This window comes from Rhagoletis pomonella, unplaced genomic scaffold (assembly GCF_013731165.1).
Source record: "Rhagoletis pomonella isolate Grant_MI unplaced genomic scaffold, Rhpom_1.0 Rhpom_scaffold_00001, whole genome shotgun sequence".
Classification (NCBI taxonomy): domain Eukaryota; kingdom Metazoa; phylum Arthropoda; class Insecta; order Diptera; family Tephritidae; genus Rhagoletis; species Rhagoletis pomonella.
The window spans coordinates 28,026,285-28,039,769 of record NW_023458555.1 but is presented as its reverse complement, the minus strand read 5'-3'; the positions used below and the strand labels follow the sequence as shown (position 1 = coordinate 28,039,769).

The 13,485-nt window shown below is 35.4% G+C and overlaps 1 protein-coding gene across 1 annotated transcript in view; it reads right to left on the bottom strand.

The window, feature by feature from the left end:
- The window catches only part of LOC118741833 (adenosine 3'-phospho 5'-phosphosulfate transporter 1), a 128,792-nt gene that overhangs the window by 69,424 nt on the left and 45,883 nt on the right, over positions 1-13,485 (bottom strand). The window lies entirely within an intron of this gene.

Below are 13,485 nucleotides of genomic sequence, written 5' to 3'. Positions count from 1 at the left end.
TCTGATGACTTTCACATAAAAAATGCCCTCGCGTTTAATATGAATAATTTTCTACATAATAAAATCTTACTCCTAATCTTTATCTTAGTCGTGATCAACCACTGCCGCCATCACCCACCTTTTTGTGTCGCTTTTTCGTTTGAAATTAGAACCCAGCGAGTGCGTCGCGTTTTAGTTACATCGATGTTTGGATTTATGTCAACCAAACACAAAGCAGCTTCACTTCGAAAAGTACTATATTTTTTAATATATTATATAATATACATATTTTTTTTAATATCTATATATCGGCTGCTGAGTGGAAGACCGACCTATCTCGGCAGCCAGTTCGAAAACGCCCCATCTCAAAAAGAACGCTCTATTTCAGAATTTTATTAAAGAACACTCTATCTCAGAATTTGGTTGAAGAACGCCGTATTTCAGAATTCGATTCAAAAATGCCCTATCTCATTTCAAAATGTATTGAAAATGTGCTGATATAGGGTGTTTTTGAATCGGCAGCTGAGATAAACCGTTTTTGAAACGAATTCTGACATACAGCGTTCTTCAACCAAATTCTGAAATAGGGCGTTCTTGAAAAGTTTTTTGAGATAGGGCGTTTCCGAACTGGTAGCCGGGATAGGTCAATCTTCCACTTAGCAGTCGGTGTATGTATGTACATATAATAAAATAAAAACAACTTTTGGAATTTTTGCCTGTCTGTCTGTATGTTTGTACGCGCATCAATCGAAAACTAATACATGGAATCGAGTGCATCTTTCACAGATGTATTGCTTAAGTTCTAACTTAAAATATATAAGACAAAAATGAAAGAATTGCCACCTGCTTGAAAATTGCAGTGATAATATTAGTTAAATACTGCAATATGGCTGACAAAAGAAAGAGGTGTAAGAAGGCTTACAGCCTAAAAAAATTGTTTGGAAGGTTGCCACCTGTTTGAAAAATTTAATTAAGTTTAATTAATACGATAAAATAAATATTGCAATATGGGTATCAAACAAACAAGATGTTTAATAAAGATTACTGTCGAACGTATTTTTGAAGCGGGTTGCCACCTATTTTAAAACTCTAATTCAGTTAAGTTGATACGATAAGGTAAATATTGAATTAGTACGCCTTTGAAGAAATTGTGTGATATGTGGACTCGAGTTATAAGATTAAATAAATTAAGTTTCCAGGAGAACCCACATTTATAAAAAATAAAGAATGCTTCCTAAATCGAAATTTTTTCGAAAATCTTACTTCATAAAGCTCTTTAAATATATTTTATAAATGTGGCCATAAGAGTTTTGGGACAAAAATACTTTTAAGGCGCAGCGAAGCACGCAGGACATTTGCTGATGTATTATACATATAAAGCAACAAATTTAAACAACTTAACTTAAATTTTTATAGAGAAAATTAATAACCGCTACAGTCGTTGGGGCATTTCTGTTTTAGCATAGTGAAATACTCCAATGCGCTGTATGTAGCTTTGATGCAGATACCAATTTAAAATCATTTCCATTCCCCTTATCATTATCACTAGTTTGCTTTCCTCCATTAGAGTACTCTTGAATATTCAACTTTATGTCTTGCCTAAGTAGTGGCATGTAAATGTCATCAACACTTATGCTTTAGATACTCTGTAGGAAACAAAATATTACAAGCACATGTTTGTTTCTTTCAAGGAATGAAACCGAAACCCAAACCGAAACCGTAACCGTTTAAAAGCGTTTCGTTTTTCAAAACCGAAACCGAAACCGTAACCGTTATCTTGACCTGAAAAGGAACGATACCGAAACCATTTCAATCACAGGTTTCAATCGGTTTCCAGAAATTTACAAAAATAATGAATAAAAATTTCTTTGAAATAAATGATTTATTTAACCAAAATCAGCAACATTTTACTAAAATTCTTGTTAAGTAGTAAATAAGTATGGCAAGGTAACTTTTCGCAAAAATCTGCTGATGACTTTGTTGTTGTGAATCGATAATCGATTAATTATATTTAAGTAGTTTCTTTCCCGTACGCAATGCGAGATCCCGCGTGTGCCCAAAATAGCTCAGAAATCATGCCTGTACTCAACAAAATGGGTAATAGAGAGCGAAAATTCGAGCATATTCGATCGTAAGTGTATTCTTCTTCCTGCCCGAAACAGCCCGAAATTTTCTCCGAGTAAAAATGGATAAAGTGTCAAAGTGCATATCAGCTGTATTGTGTTTACATGTTGCCTGCATTTACTTGGTGCTTTTAAGGAAAAGTGAATGGCCTGTTGATGTATTTTCAATCTATGTACTTAAAATCAAATTTGTGAAATCAAAATTCAATTTCCAAGTGTTTGCATGTAATACCATGTTCTGACCGACAACCAAAACATTTTTCCTTCATTTTCTTTTCATTTACTACCTTTAACTTTCATTCTTATTTTGCTTTGGCCAGGCAATTAACAATAAATCCGAAATGGCGTATTAAAGATGATAAAATATGACTTCCACTTCGATAAATAATGGAAAGTGAGTTTTCAAGTAGTTTTCAGCGAAAACTGGTTTTCGTTTAACAGATTTTATATGGACGAAAACACAAGTTTTAGGTCGAAAACCAGTTTTAGCAACGAAAACATGTTTCCGATGTCGGTCAGAACATGGTGTAAGTAACAAAAACAAGAACAACGTGAATCAGCTGTTTCTCGACTTGTGGGCACGAAATGTGGGTTTTTGCGTTTCCGTACTTCTGAACTTTGTTCCATTTTTGAAAGAAAATGTTTCTCTTATTCTCTAATTACCAAATCCGGTCCGGATTGTTAGGGAAAGAACCTAGTGTTGATATTATCAGTGAACTGTAATTTTCGATTTTCTTTCCTCAACGTTTAAGACATTGTGATTTATATAATATCAACAAAATTTCTGTGAAAACCGAAACCGGAACGAAACCGAAACCAAAACCGAAATAAATTTTGAAGAACGAAACCAAAACCGAAACCGAAACACTTGGCAAAACCGAAACCTAAACCGGAACGTTATTTTGAATCGGTTTCATTCCTTGGTTTCTTCTCTACTGTATAAAAAACTCTCGCAATACACATATAGCGATGACCTGAAAAAAACACTCGCTCACCTTAAAATATAAATTTGGGCCACCAATCACCTTTCAAATAATGACTTCGACCTTATGTGGGGGTGTGTAGTAAGTATGTATAAACACCACTTAAATATCGCCTGTTAATTTACTTTGATTTTTCCTGCCTAGCCTTTTCATACATATATGTATATCTATGTATGTATGAGTATATTATGCATTCATTGCATATGAGTAAATGTTTGTATGTAGGTTCATCTCCCGTCATTCTCAACTAGCTCAATCTTTTGACTATTCTATTCTTTGACTAATTGTTTTACTTAAATAGTCATTCAGTTCCGGTTGCTGGCACCACCATTGCTATTCACTTTGCCGACTTACTGCATGCCTTTGCACCATTGTGCGAGGAAAATACTCAAATAGGAGACGTGTTGCTTCTACGAGTATGTCACGTCCAAAACATTGCTCTTATTCGTGCGGCTATTACGTGAAATAAAAAAATTTTTGGCTTGTAAATTTCGCTTTTATGCAAAGTAGTTTTCTCATTTATGTGAGAGCGAGGGAAGTTCGCAGTTAGTTGTGCCTCATCACGTCTTAGATATACAGGATAGGGATATATCTACTTATTAAAGTTTAATATATCTTAACGTCCTTTTGGGGAACATTCTTAAAATGTTAAGATATGCTGAGTTCAAAATCGGCCTGATTAGATTTATCCAACGCTGGTTCTCTGACAAATTTGCTGCAGCCGAGTCGGGCAGCGCATTTAGCAGAAAACCCATGAGCTGGGATATCTTAGAAAGTGAAGCTGTCTCGGAAATGGCAACACTTGCTGCGTGGTTTCTTACACTAATGACGTAGCACATATTATTACAAGAATTCTTCTTAGGAATTCTCCATAAATGTATGTAAAGTTGATTTATTTTGAAATGCATTTCCGTTATCCTTTTTCAAGTTTGGTTTGGAGAGAAAGCGGTCTCGGCGTTGTGCATCACTTGGCTTCGCAACACTTCTAGCCTCTTGGCGAGGTATACATAGTTACCTCGAAAGTAGCATAGTTTTTTCCCTCAGCTGACATACATATTTCTTGCTGCAGAGCCACCTTTTTAGCATATTTGCATCCTCTGAGGTGGTCTAATAGGCTATTTCGGAAGTTCTCGTGCCTCCTCGTAGCTCATACCTTTCTCCATGTAGCGCTTAAGATATTTACGACCGGCTCCATCAAGCAGCTTACGCTCTCGAGCACGAATCGGTTTTACGTCGTTTGTTGGAGAGACAAGCAGCTTCTGATCTTCAATGGGATAAAGAGAAAACAAAAGAAATGAAGTGATGAATAAATACCTAAAAAATATCTGTCTGTTGTCGTGTGCAAGTACATTCATATATAGCTTTTAGCATGCTGGTAGAGCGTCATATGAAATTCGATAGCAACCTCTTCAAACAGCAAAAACGTATGACAAGTGAACCATTTAGTAATACGGCAGATTGCATTGGGAGCATATTCTTGGCCTGAACACTTCAGTATTTTACAGCCGTATGTAGGCTGAGCTTCTATTGTGCAAACATGTCTGCAAACTATGTAGTTTTATGCAAATTATTAAATAAAAGCTGTGTGGTTGGGCTCATTGTATGCAAACTCAAAGTTTTATTGATTGTCTGCGAGTGGGTGTACTATTTCTAGCTGCATTGTTTTATAAATGGAATTGATGCAGATACGAGTATGTATTAGATGCGTAGGTGTGGCATGTCTGAGTCTTCTTTGAGTTGATGTACCATGTAAATATTGCTGTTGTATGTGTGTGTGTGGGTATGAGTTACTATCTTATTTTGTCTAGTATTTATTTTTAAAACTTTATTTTACAATTGAATAAACAAGAATTTGTATTTATATAGGAAAGTTATAATTAAGATGTTTGTAGTACTAATTTCTGATTCACTAACTATGTAACTACATTGTTACGGGTAGGTAGTGTTGGTGGGCGACTGTCGGTTGAATTTTGAGTTCAAAGCTAAACCAACAATAATTGGTTCAATTCACACCGCTGATTTAAAGTAGGCTCATCAAATAGCAAAATATGCAGAAACATATCTGATGACATCATTAGTACACCTACATAGATTTGTTGTGTAGTTAGTTGTTTTTTATTTATTTTTATTCGAAAATCATCGTGGATTCGTTCAATTCGAAGGATATGGTGGTATTTCTTAAGCCCATACTCGTACAAGTTTTACGTAATAAAGTTCACGTGTCATCGTTTTAAATGCTTTGGCATATTTATAAATATATTAGTTACAATTAAAAAAGGTCTACACCTCACAATTTTTTTCTAGTTGAAAGATAATGTAATTCATATGTGGCTTAAAGAAGTACTTTCTACAATTATTTTTATTTTTATAGTTTTTTTTTTTAATCGAAATTCAAAAAAAAAACAGCAGAATGACCTTCACTTTTGAGTGAGAACTTATGCATTTTTTGTGATTGAAAAAAAAAAATAAAAAAAAGCCAAGAAATTCTTGCCGCTTGTGCAAAGGCCTTGCGGCATTGATGTTATTAGTTCGGAAGGATGAGGATCTAAGCCGAAATTGGACAAGAGGTATGCAACAAAACCAAGGGTTAATGCCAGAACTGAAAAAAGCGAATACAAGAAATGAAAAAAAATAATAACAAAATCAAAATTTGCTTTCAAATATGAAGACGTCAGCTACCTGGTACACTTTACATTATTTCACTATGCGTCCATGCATAAAAATTTTGATTAGGGTGGTCCTTAAAAAATAAAATGAACGACATTTTTCAGGCTCACCCCCTCCATCGGGGTAATACCACGGCCAAAGATATAACATATAAATTTTGGTCGCAAATGGGGATGGTTAAGGCGTGTCGCTCAGTGGGCAAAGCTCAGATTTCTCTATAGAGACTCAAAAAAAAAATAAATAAAAAACATTTTTTTAAATATAAAACCCAGAATTGAAAGACTCGTAGGCTGTAGCTAGGTATATTACTTTATAGAAATTTGAGAGGCATTTTCTCCTTAGAGCAATGATAAAGATAAAACTGAAGACTAAGATGTGGCATACCAACTCAACTTAACTCCACTCAACTCACATAATCTCAACTTACGTCAACACACCTCGATTAACTTCAGCTCATCTCACCAAAACTTGGACCAACTCGCTTCACCTCAACTTACCTTAAACCACCTCAGATAACATAAACTCACCTCAACTCATTTCACCTGCCTTGACTTAACCCCACTTACATCAACTCATCTCACCTCAGCTCCCAGCGATTAATTTAAATTTTAAAATCACTCAACCTAGAGGTATGTTGTGTTATCATACGTTATATTAAGTTTAGTAGGTCGAAACATACAACTATCAAGATTATGAAACGAATAAAAAATGAATAAAAAGAAGCCCCACTTCCGTAGCAAAGGTGCTCTAATTTTTTTTTTTAATCTCCCGATTTATACATTAGTATTAAAAATTACACTGGTTTACAGCGAAAATGCTCCATGGATGCCACTACAATAATAATAATTGCCCTACATATTAAAAAAAGTGGTTCCACTTAATCACGTACATCTTACGAAGAAATTGAATAATGGTAATACCAAATACGGCAAATCAAAGATAACGAAATTCTCCATAAACTGTGTTTACATCACTTTTCGATAAGCCTGATAGTTTCTGAGAAATTAATTAGTCATTCCAGATTTTTTGTTATTTTGATGAAAAAAAATAAACAAAATGCTAACAGAAAAAAAAAATCGATTCTGTGTCAATTTTTAGTAATGAATAGAATCGATGGATATATAAAGAAGGAATTAGTGGTCAAAAGAAAATGCGCAAAGGTTTTTAGTATTAAAAAATGAGCAGCAAAAAATGTTACTCACACGCCATGGACACCTGAATATTTCGCTTTTCTGTTCACTATTCGCTATTTATTCATATATATATATATATATATATAGATATTCGTGATTAAGTGGAACAACTTTTTAAAATTACCCATGGAAAAAAATTTGCTTGATTTTCGGAATCACTGTGCAATATTGTGTATAGTGGCATCCGTTGAAGAAAAACAAAATTTGTGGTCCAGTATTATTAGTGTGCCAGGAAATTACTGCATTAGAATCGAATGCACTTAAGCACGAATAAAAAGTGAAGCTGTCCATGCCTCTTGTGTTTACGAAAAACAATCATGGTAAACCCCATCACGCTAAATACAATAATATAGTATGTATGTATATAGGTACATATATTGCAATGCTGAAATAGCTACAAATGTGCGCCAAGAAGTTCATCTTGCTTTTGTTCATAAAAAGTACGTACATTCAGTTTACTTTTGCATATGCTTAGACAATATTCTCAATGCATTTTATATCTCATTTCCACTTTACGTCTATTTCCAGTTTGCTGGTCGATGAGTTGAGTGCAATTGCAATCGCATAAAAGCGATAAGTATTTATCCAAAGCTCAGCGGACGCTGCATTTCATCGAAATGTAACTCTGTGGCAACGTGCCGCTGCATAGCTCAAATATCACGTCCGTGACTCCTTGGCATTCCAGTTCATGCATGGCTTATTTGTCGGTGATGGATTTGCGTACGTGTCCAGCAGTGGCTGTAAACTTATTACCGACTATTTAATTTAGTACCAGGTTATGTGGGTTGTACTTCTAAGGATATATGGCTAATAAAAATTTGATTTGCTTTAAAATGATTGAGCATTAGAAAAGCAAATGATTGAACGAACAACTTTTTTGCGTTCGAACGTTATTGATTTGCGGCGTGCTTCCCTTCGTAGTTTATTGTAGCCACTTTAGAATAGGCTGTAGCTCTTTGATTTAAGTTGCCTTCAATAAATCATGGATAGAAAAGTAGTGCCGACAAGTCCCGAAAATCCCGAAATAAAGCTGAAACCACGTAAAGTCCGGATAAAGCGCGTAAATCCCCTGAAATCCTGATAGAGGCTGCATATAATAGTAATCCACAATTGAGTAGTCCACTTGCAAAGTGCGCTATGTAAATTTTTTTTGAATACTATTATAAAATCACATAACGCAATAAGTCCCGAAAATTCTGATTTAGTCCCAAAAATCTAAAATAAATCCCAAAAATTCCGAAACCACGCAATATTCCTTGCAACATTACAATATGTTATATATAATAGTAATCCTGCATTCGTTATCCCGACTTACTTGAAAATCTCTAATTAGTCCCGAAAATCCTGAATAAGTTCCGAAAATCCCAAGACCCTGAAAATTACCGGAAACCCTTGCAAAAGTGCTACAAGGTGTATATAATAGTAGTGCCAAACCCAGAATTAGTCCCGAAAATCTGATTAACCTTAGAACGCTTCAAAACAACCAAATAAAAAGTCTCTGGGTACCCCTAAAATTCCAAAACGTCCACCAAAGAATTTCTAAGGGTCCAGAAAAATTCCAAAAAATTGAGCATCTTTATTTCGGAAATATACTTGAAACTTATAGTAGAAGTCGCAAGGATGCACATATTCCTTGTCAGCCTATCAACCTATACATAATGGCAACATGAGGCGATAGAGAACTGGTCCTCAAATGTGCATAAAATTTGCTTCCAAAAGTATTATTTTTTGTACTCTTTATCTTCATCCTCAACTATTTAAAATCTGTTTAGACATGCAACAATTTTAAACTGTAGTGCGGTACTTTCCAAATGTTCCCCCTTACCTAATTTGCGGATGCATATTAAATGAGGCACCACTGCAGCGAGGCACCACTCATTGCGCATTAAATTCGCAAATTTTTCACATTAGGCAAAAAATACAGAAAATAAGTTAAAACGAAAACCTATGCAATTTTGCTGCTTAAGTGTGAACTTTCGTTTCAACAGATGAAAGCAGCTGCTGTCGTCCGCTTAGTTTTAGTTTTCATACGGTTCAGCACTTGTCCTACATACTACTCGCATATGTGCATGCATAGAAATATATCTATAGTACTGCATTGCAAAATAAAATTTCATGCTGGTGTATTCGTGCATATGCTTTCGCTGTCAGCTTTCGTAAAATAACACAACCGCATCACTCGCGCGCAGTAGTCGGGCGCAATTACTAGCATATTTATGCAAGTACTCATATGTACATGCATACATACATATCTTTACATACATTTGTGCATATGTTAGTGTGTGTGAACTAAATATTATTATGCGCTGCACCGCTAAAATAAAAGGGCAATGAAGTTATTTTAATGCTGCCACACGTCAAGGCCATAAAAGTTGCCTAACCACAGTCAAATGAGAGGGGCGCTCACGTGCTGCCGTGCCTTTACTTGCACTTGAAAATTTTTGTGGGAATGCAGCACACAATAATATATGCATATCCGCATATGCAATTGTCGAAATGCAGAAGCTAACTAACGGTTGAAATATTAAAGTTTCCAAATGTGATGCAATTTACGAAAAGTGTGCGATGTAATAGAAAAGGTAACTAATATTCCTAGTTTTACTTTCGATTTCACATAAAAGCTTTAGAAATTTTGCATACATTTTATAATATGGTTCGCTCGGACCTTTTAATGGTGTTGCAGTAAAATTATAAAAAAAAACAGGCAGGTTCTGCAATTCATTTTCGAGCGAATTTCAACCAAAGTCACTTTGAATTCAAATTGAATGGAGGTGAGTTCCAGAGCCTGCCCGAATACTATTTTTTAAAAACAATTTACATTTCAGTATTCGATAAAATCGTCTGTCGTTTTAAATGAAACTGTTTTAAAGCCGAATAAGCACAAACTGCCGACGAGAAGTTGGTACACCACTACGAATAATTAAAATTTCAATGAGCAAGGAATTCACACTGATTTTACGTTACTGAATTTACGGTAACCCAGCCGAAAATTTGTAACAGCTTCTTGTCTAACTCAGCATAAAATGTGTAATTGCTTCTTCTGTTTACCTACTAATGAACATTTCTGGACTAGCCTAGAGCTATTTCAGGATAATTTCCGGACTAGTTCATGACGATTTTAGGATCGTTTTTGGGACTAAAAAGAGACAATTACGGCATCGCTTGAAGACTGGTTTGAGATCGTTTCGGGACATGTTCACGACCTTCACGGTAGTGTAAGGCTATCCCAGAGCCATATCGGGACTAGTTCGGCAACGTTGCGGGACTTGTGCAAAGCCATTTCGAACCTTCCTCAAGACCATTTCGGAACAGTGCACGATTATTTCAGGCCCATTTCTGCACTATTTTGGTATCATGATGGGACAAGTAAGCGACCTTTTCGGGACCGTTTCAAGGTTTCTTCAAGATCTTTTTGGAACAAGCTCACGACTTTCTCATAACCACTTCAGCACTACTATTTCATAACAAATTTGGGACTAGTTTGGGCTCATTTTAGGGTAGTTCGAAACTTGTTAAGATATGACTCAGAAATAGTGCTGAAGAATTACCGAAATGTTTATGAAAATTCGTATAGTAGTCTCGACAAATTGTATAAAATGAAATGAAATAATGTGCATTTATGTATGTATTAATGCATGTATGTAACTGTATGCTTTGCCAAGCCGTGCACAGATGTTTATGCATCAAATTTCAAGGTTACCTGGTACGCACGCCTTTTTTCCTTACTTATCACCTATGAATAGGGTAGACCAAACAAAGTACACTAAACTAAATGCATATGTGCATGAATTATTCATCACTATGCAATAAAAAATAAATATAAAGATAAAGATCATGGTGGGAATTCCAGTGGTGGTATGGTAATGGAGAATAGTAATGGTAATGGAAATGGTAGTGGTATTGGTAATTGTAATGGTAATGGCAATAGTCAAAGTTATGATAATGGTAATTGTAATGGTAATATGTGGTAATCGTAATGGTAATGACAATGGTAGTGGTAATGGTAATGATAATGGTAATGGCAATGGCAATGATAATGGTAAATAATGATGATGGTAATGTTAATGGTAAAGCGAATGATAATGTTAATGGTAATCGTAATATTAATGGTAATGGTAATTGTAATTGCAATGGCAGTCTTCGTTTTCGTGTTTATTTTGTATTTGTTTTCTCATTCATCTTCATCGTCTTATTCGTCCTCGTCCTCAACTTCTAAATTATTCTCTTTATCTAAGTATTAGCAATCGCTTTCTCGGTCTACCTTTTGGTTCTGATATTCGTATTTGTTTTCGTATCATACATCTTATGCCTGCGCTGCATAATCGTTCATTTTTGTTTTCGTCGTCTTCTTCACCTTGGTATTCGTGATCGTCCACGTATGTATGTTCGCTTTCGCGTTCGTTTATGTCTCCATCTTCGCGTTCATTATCAGCTTCGCGCTAGTATTCGTATTCATCTTTGTCTTTAGATCTGTCTAAGGTTTTTTAGTCTTAGTCTTTGTATTAGTCCTGAACCTTAAGAATGTCAAATATTTATTGTTATTGCTATTCATTTGACGAATTTTAGATCATTACTGCTCCTTAAGAAAAAATAAAGCTTAATATGCCTTTACATGAGGCGATTTTTTGACAGGCGATAATCGCATGCACAAGTTGACTTTCTGTCTACTTTGAGGGAAGCGATTTTTGAATCACTATTTACATGAGCGATTTTTTCAGAGCAATGTTGAATCGCCTAGAAAATCGCCTCATGTAAATCCATCATTAGTATGCCTTTTGTATACTAAGTGCCGTTTTCTCAACAATGTTTTAAAATTTATTTGCCCTTCAAACACATTTTTTCAAAACAGAATTTATGTTTAAGGGTCGGGGAAATCTTATAATCCACTTGAAGAAACGGCCCTAAGCCAAATATAAAACTGAAAAACTACTTTTGTTTTCCGAGCAACAAAAAAATCTCAGTAAATAATAATTAAAAAGTAATTGATAATGGACTTCACAAAAAGGAGAAGGTTATCAAGTCGTCGGATTCTTTTTTATTTATGCTACCGAATAACTTTGGACATCGTAAACTGATTTTTACAATTCTCTTTTTAAAGGAAAGTTGTTAAATCTGATCATTGGATCATGGAAAAATTAATGATAATCTTAAATTTTTATATGAGAATTCAAGTCGGTTTTGATTTGTGCTTAAAAATTACTTGTTTTAATAAAGATTTATGTTCCTTCTAGCGAAGGGCTAGCCAAAAGCTTCGACTATCTAAGGCAGCCTAACATTTCCCAGTACTAATTCAGTATTCTGGGTTTACCAAATACGTAACTCGGGTTTTCTGGTAACTGTTGACAAGTTTGATAATTTTACTTTTTTTTGAAGAACTTTAGGCACTTGTCCAATTCAAGGGAGTTTCTAGTGACCTGCAATTTTCTGCCAAAATACATTTTTTAGAAGGAATCGGAAAACCGGCATATTTCCAACACTAGTATTTAACTGCCAGATATTCGCTGCGTAGCTTACTTGAAGCTATCGCTACTTGAACAAAAGTATGCAGTGAAGTCCATTCCAGAAGCGACTCTATCGGCGGGTGGAGCAAGTTATCGTTTTATCACGAGATTTTGTGGTTTTAGGGAGATGTCTCTGCTTCTCAATGGGCGCTAAGGCGCTGCGCTGACAATGTACATAGAGAGCGCCGAGATTAGCTGAATCGAAGTTACTTTTGGCAAAGCCGAAGTGGAAGGAGGTCGAAAGCTAAGATACTCGAAGTAAGCAAAACCGCAAGCCCCTTTAATGGGGAAGATGAAACATAGATATCCTTAGGTTTACAGCCGCGAATTCAGAACATTGACCATTAGACGAAAATTCAGCGAAAATGATCCTCTTGTAAAATTTATAAGTCAGACTCTCTGTGTGAAATATTACCGAGATCTCTTAATGTTCCATTAGCAATATAATTAGATTCGTCGGTAATACCAGAGTTCTCAAAAGAATGAAGAAAAGAAGAGTGCCTCCAGCATATAGTGGCTTCTGAACCAATGCTCTTCAGGGTAGCAGTTCATATTAGACTAACTAAAACGAATTTCATGAATCCGTAACTTCGTAAGTTTTCTTGCCTAAAACGTCGCTTGTTCTCGAACGATGAATGTTGGCCTTATCGTCAGTCTGCATAGTTCGAAAGGAACAGCAAATGTAGGCACATCATTTTCAAGGCGGTTTATGTTACTGGTGTCAAAAGCGCCTCTAAAGACGATGAAAAGATGATATATGCCAATTTGAAAATTATGTATGTACTTGGATGGGTCAGATCAGAAAGCACGCGTACAAGCCGCAATAAGTTTGTTCACAATGAGCTTCGTCCTTTCACACAGTATCGTCAATAGATCTCTTCCACCACCAGCCTAAACTAGCTCACCCGTAATATACTCATTTTTCCTTTGCGGTTCTGGTTGAATTTTTGGTCAGCTTTTCCGCATGCTAGCATTTCAAGTTTACCCTCCTTCTATTAACGGGTGATTTTTTTGAGGTTAGGATTTTCATGCATTAGTA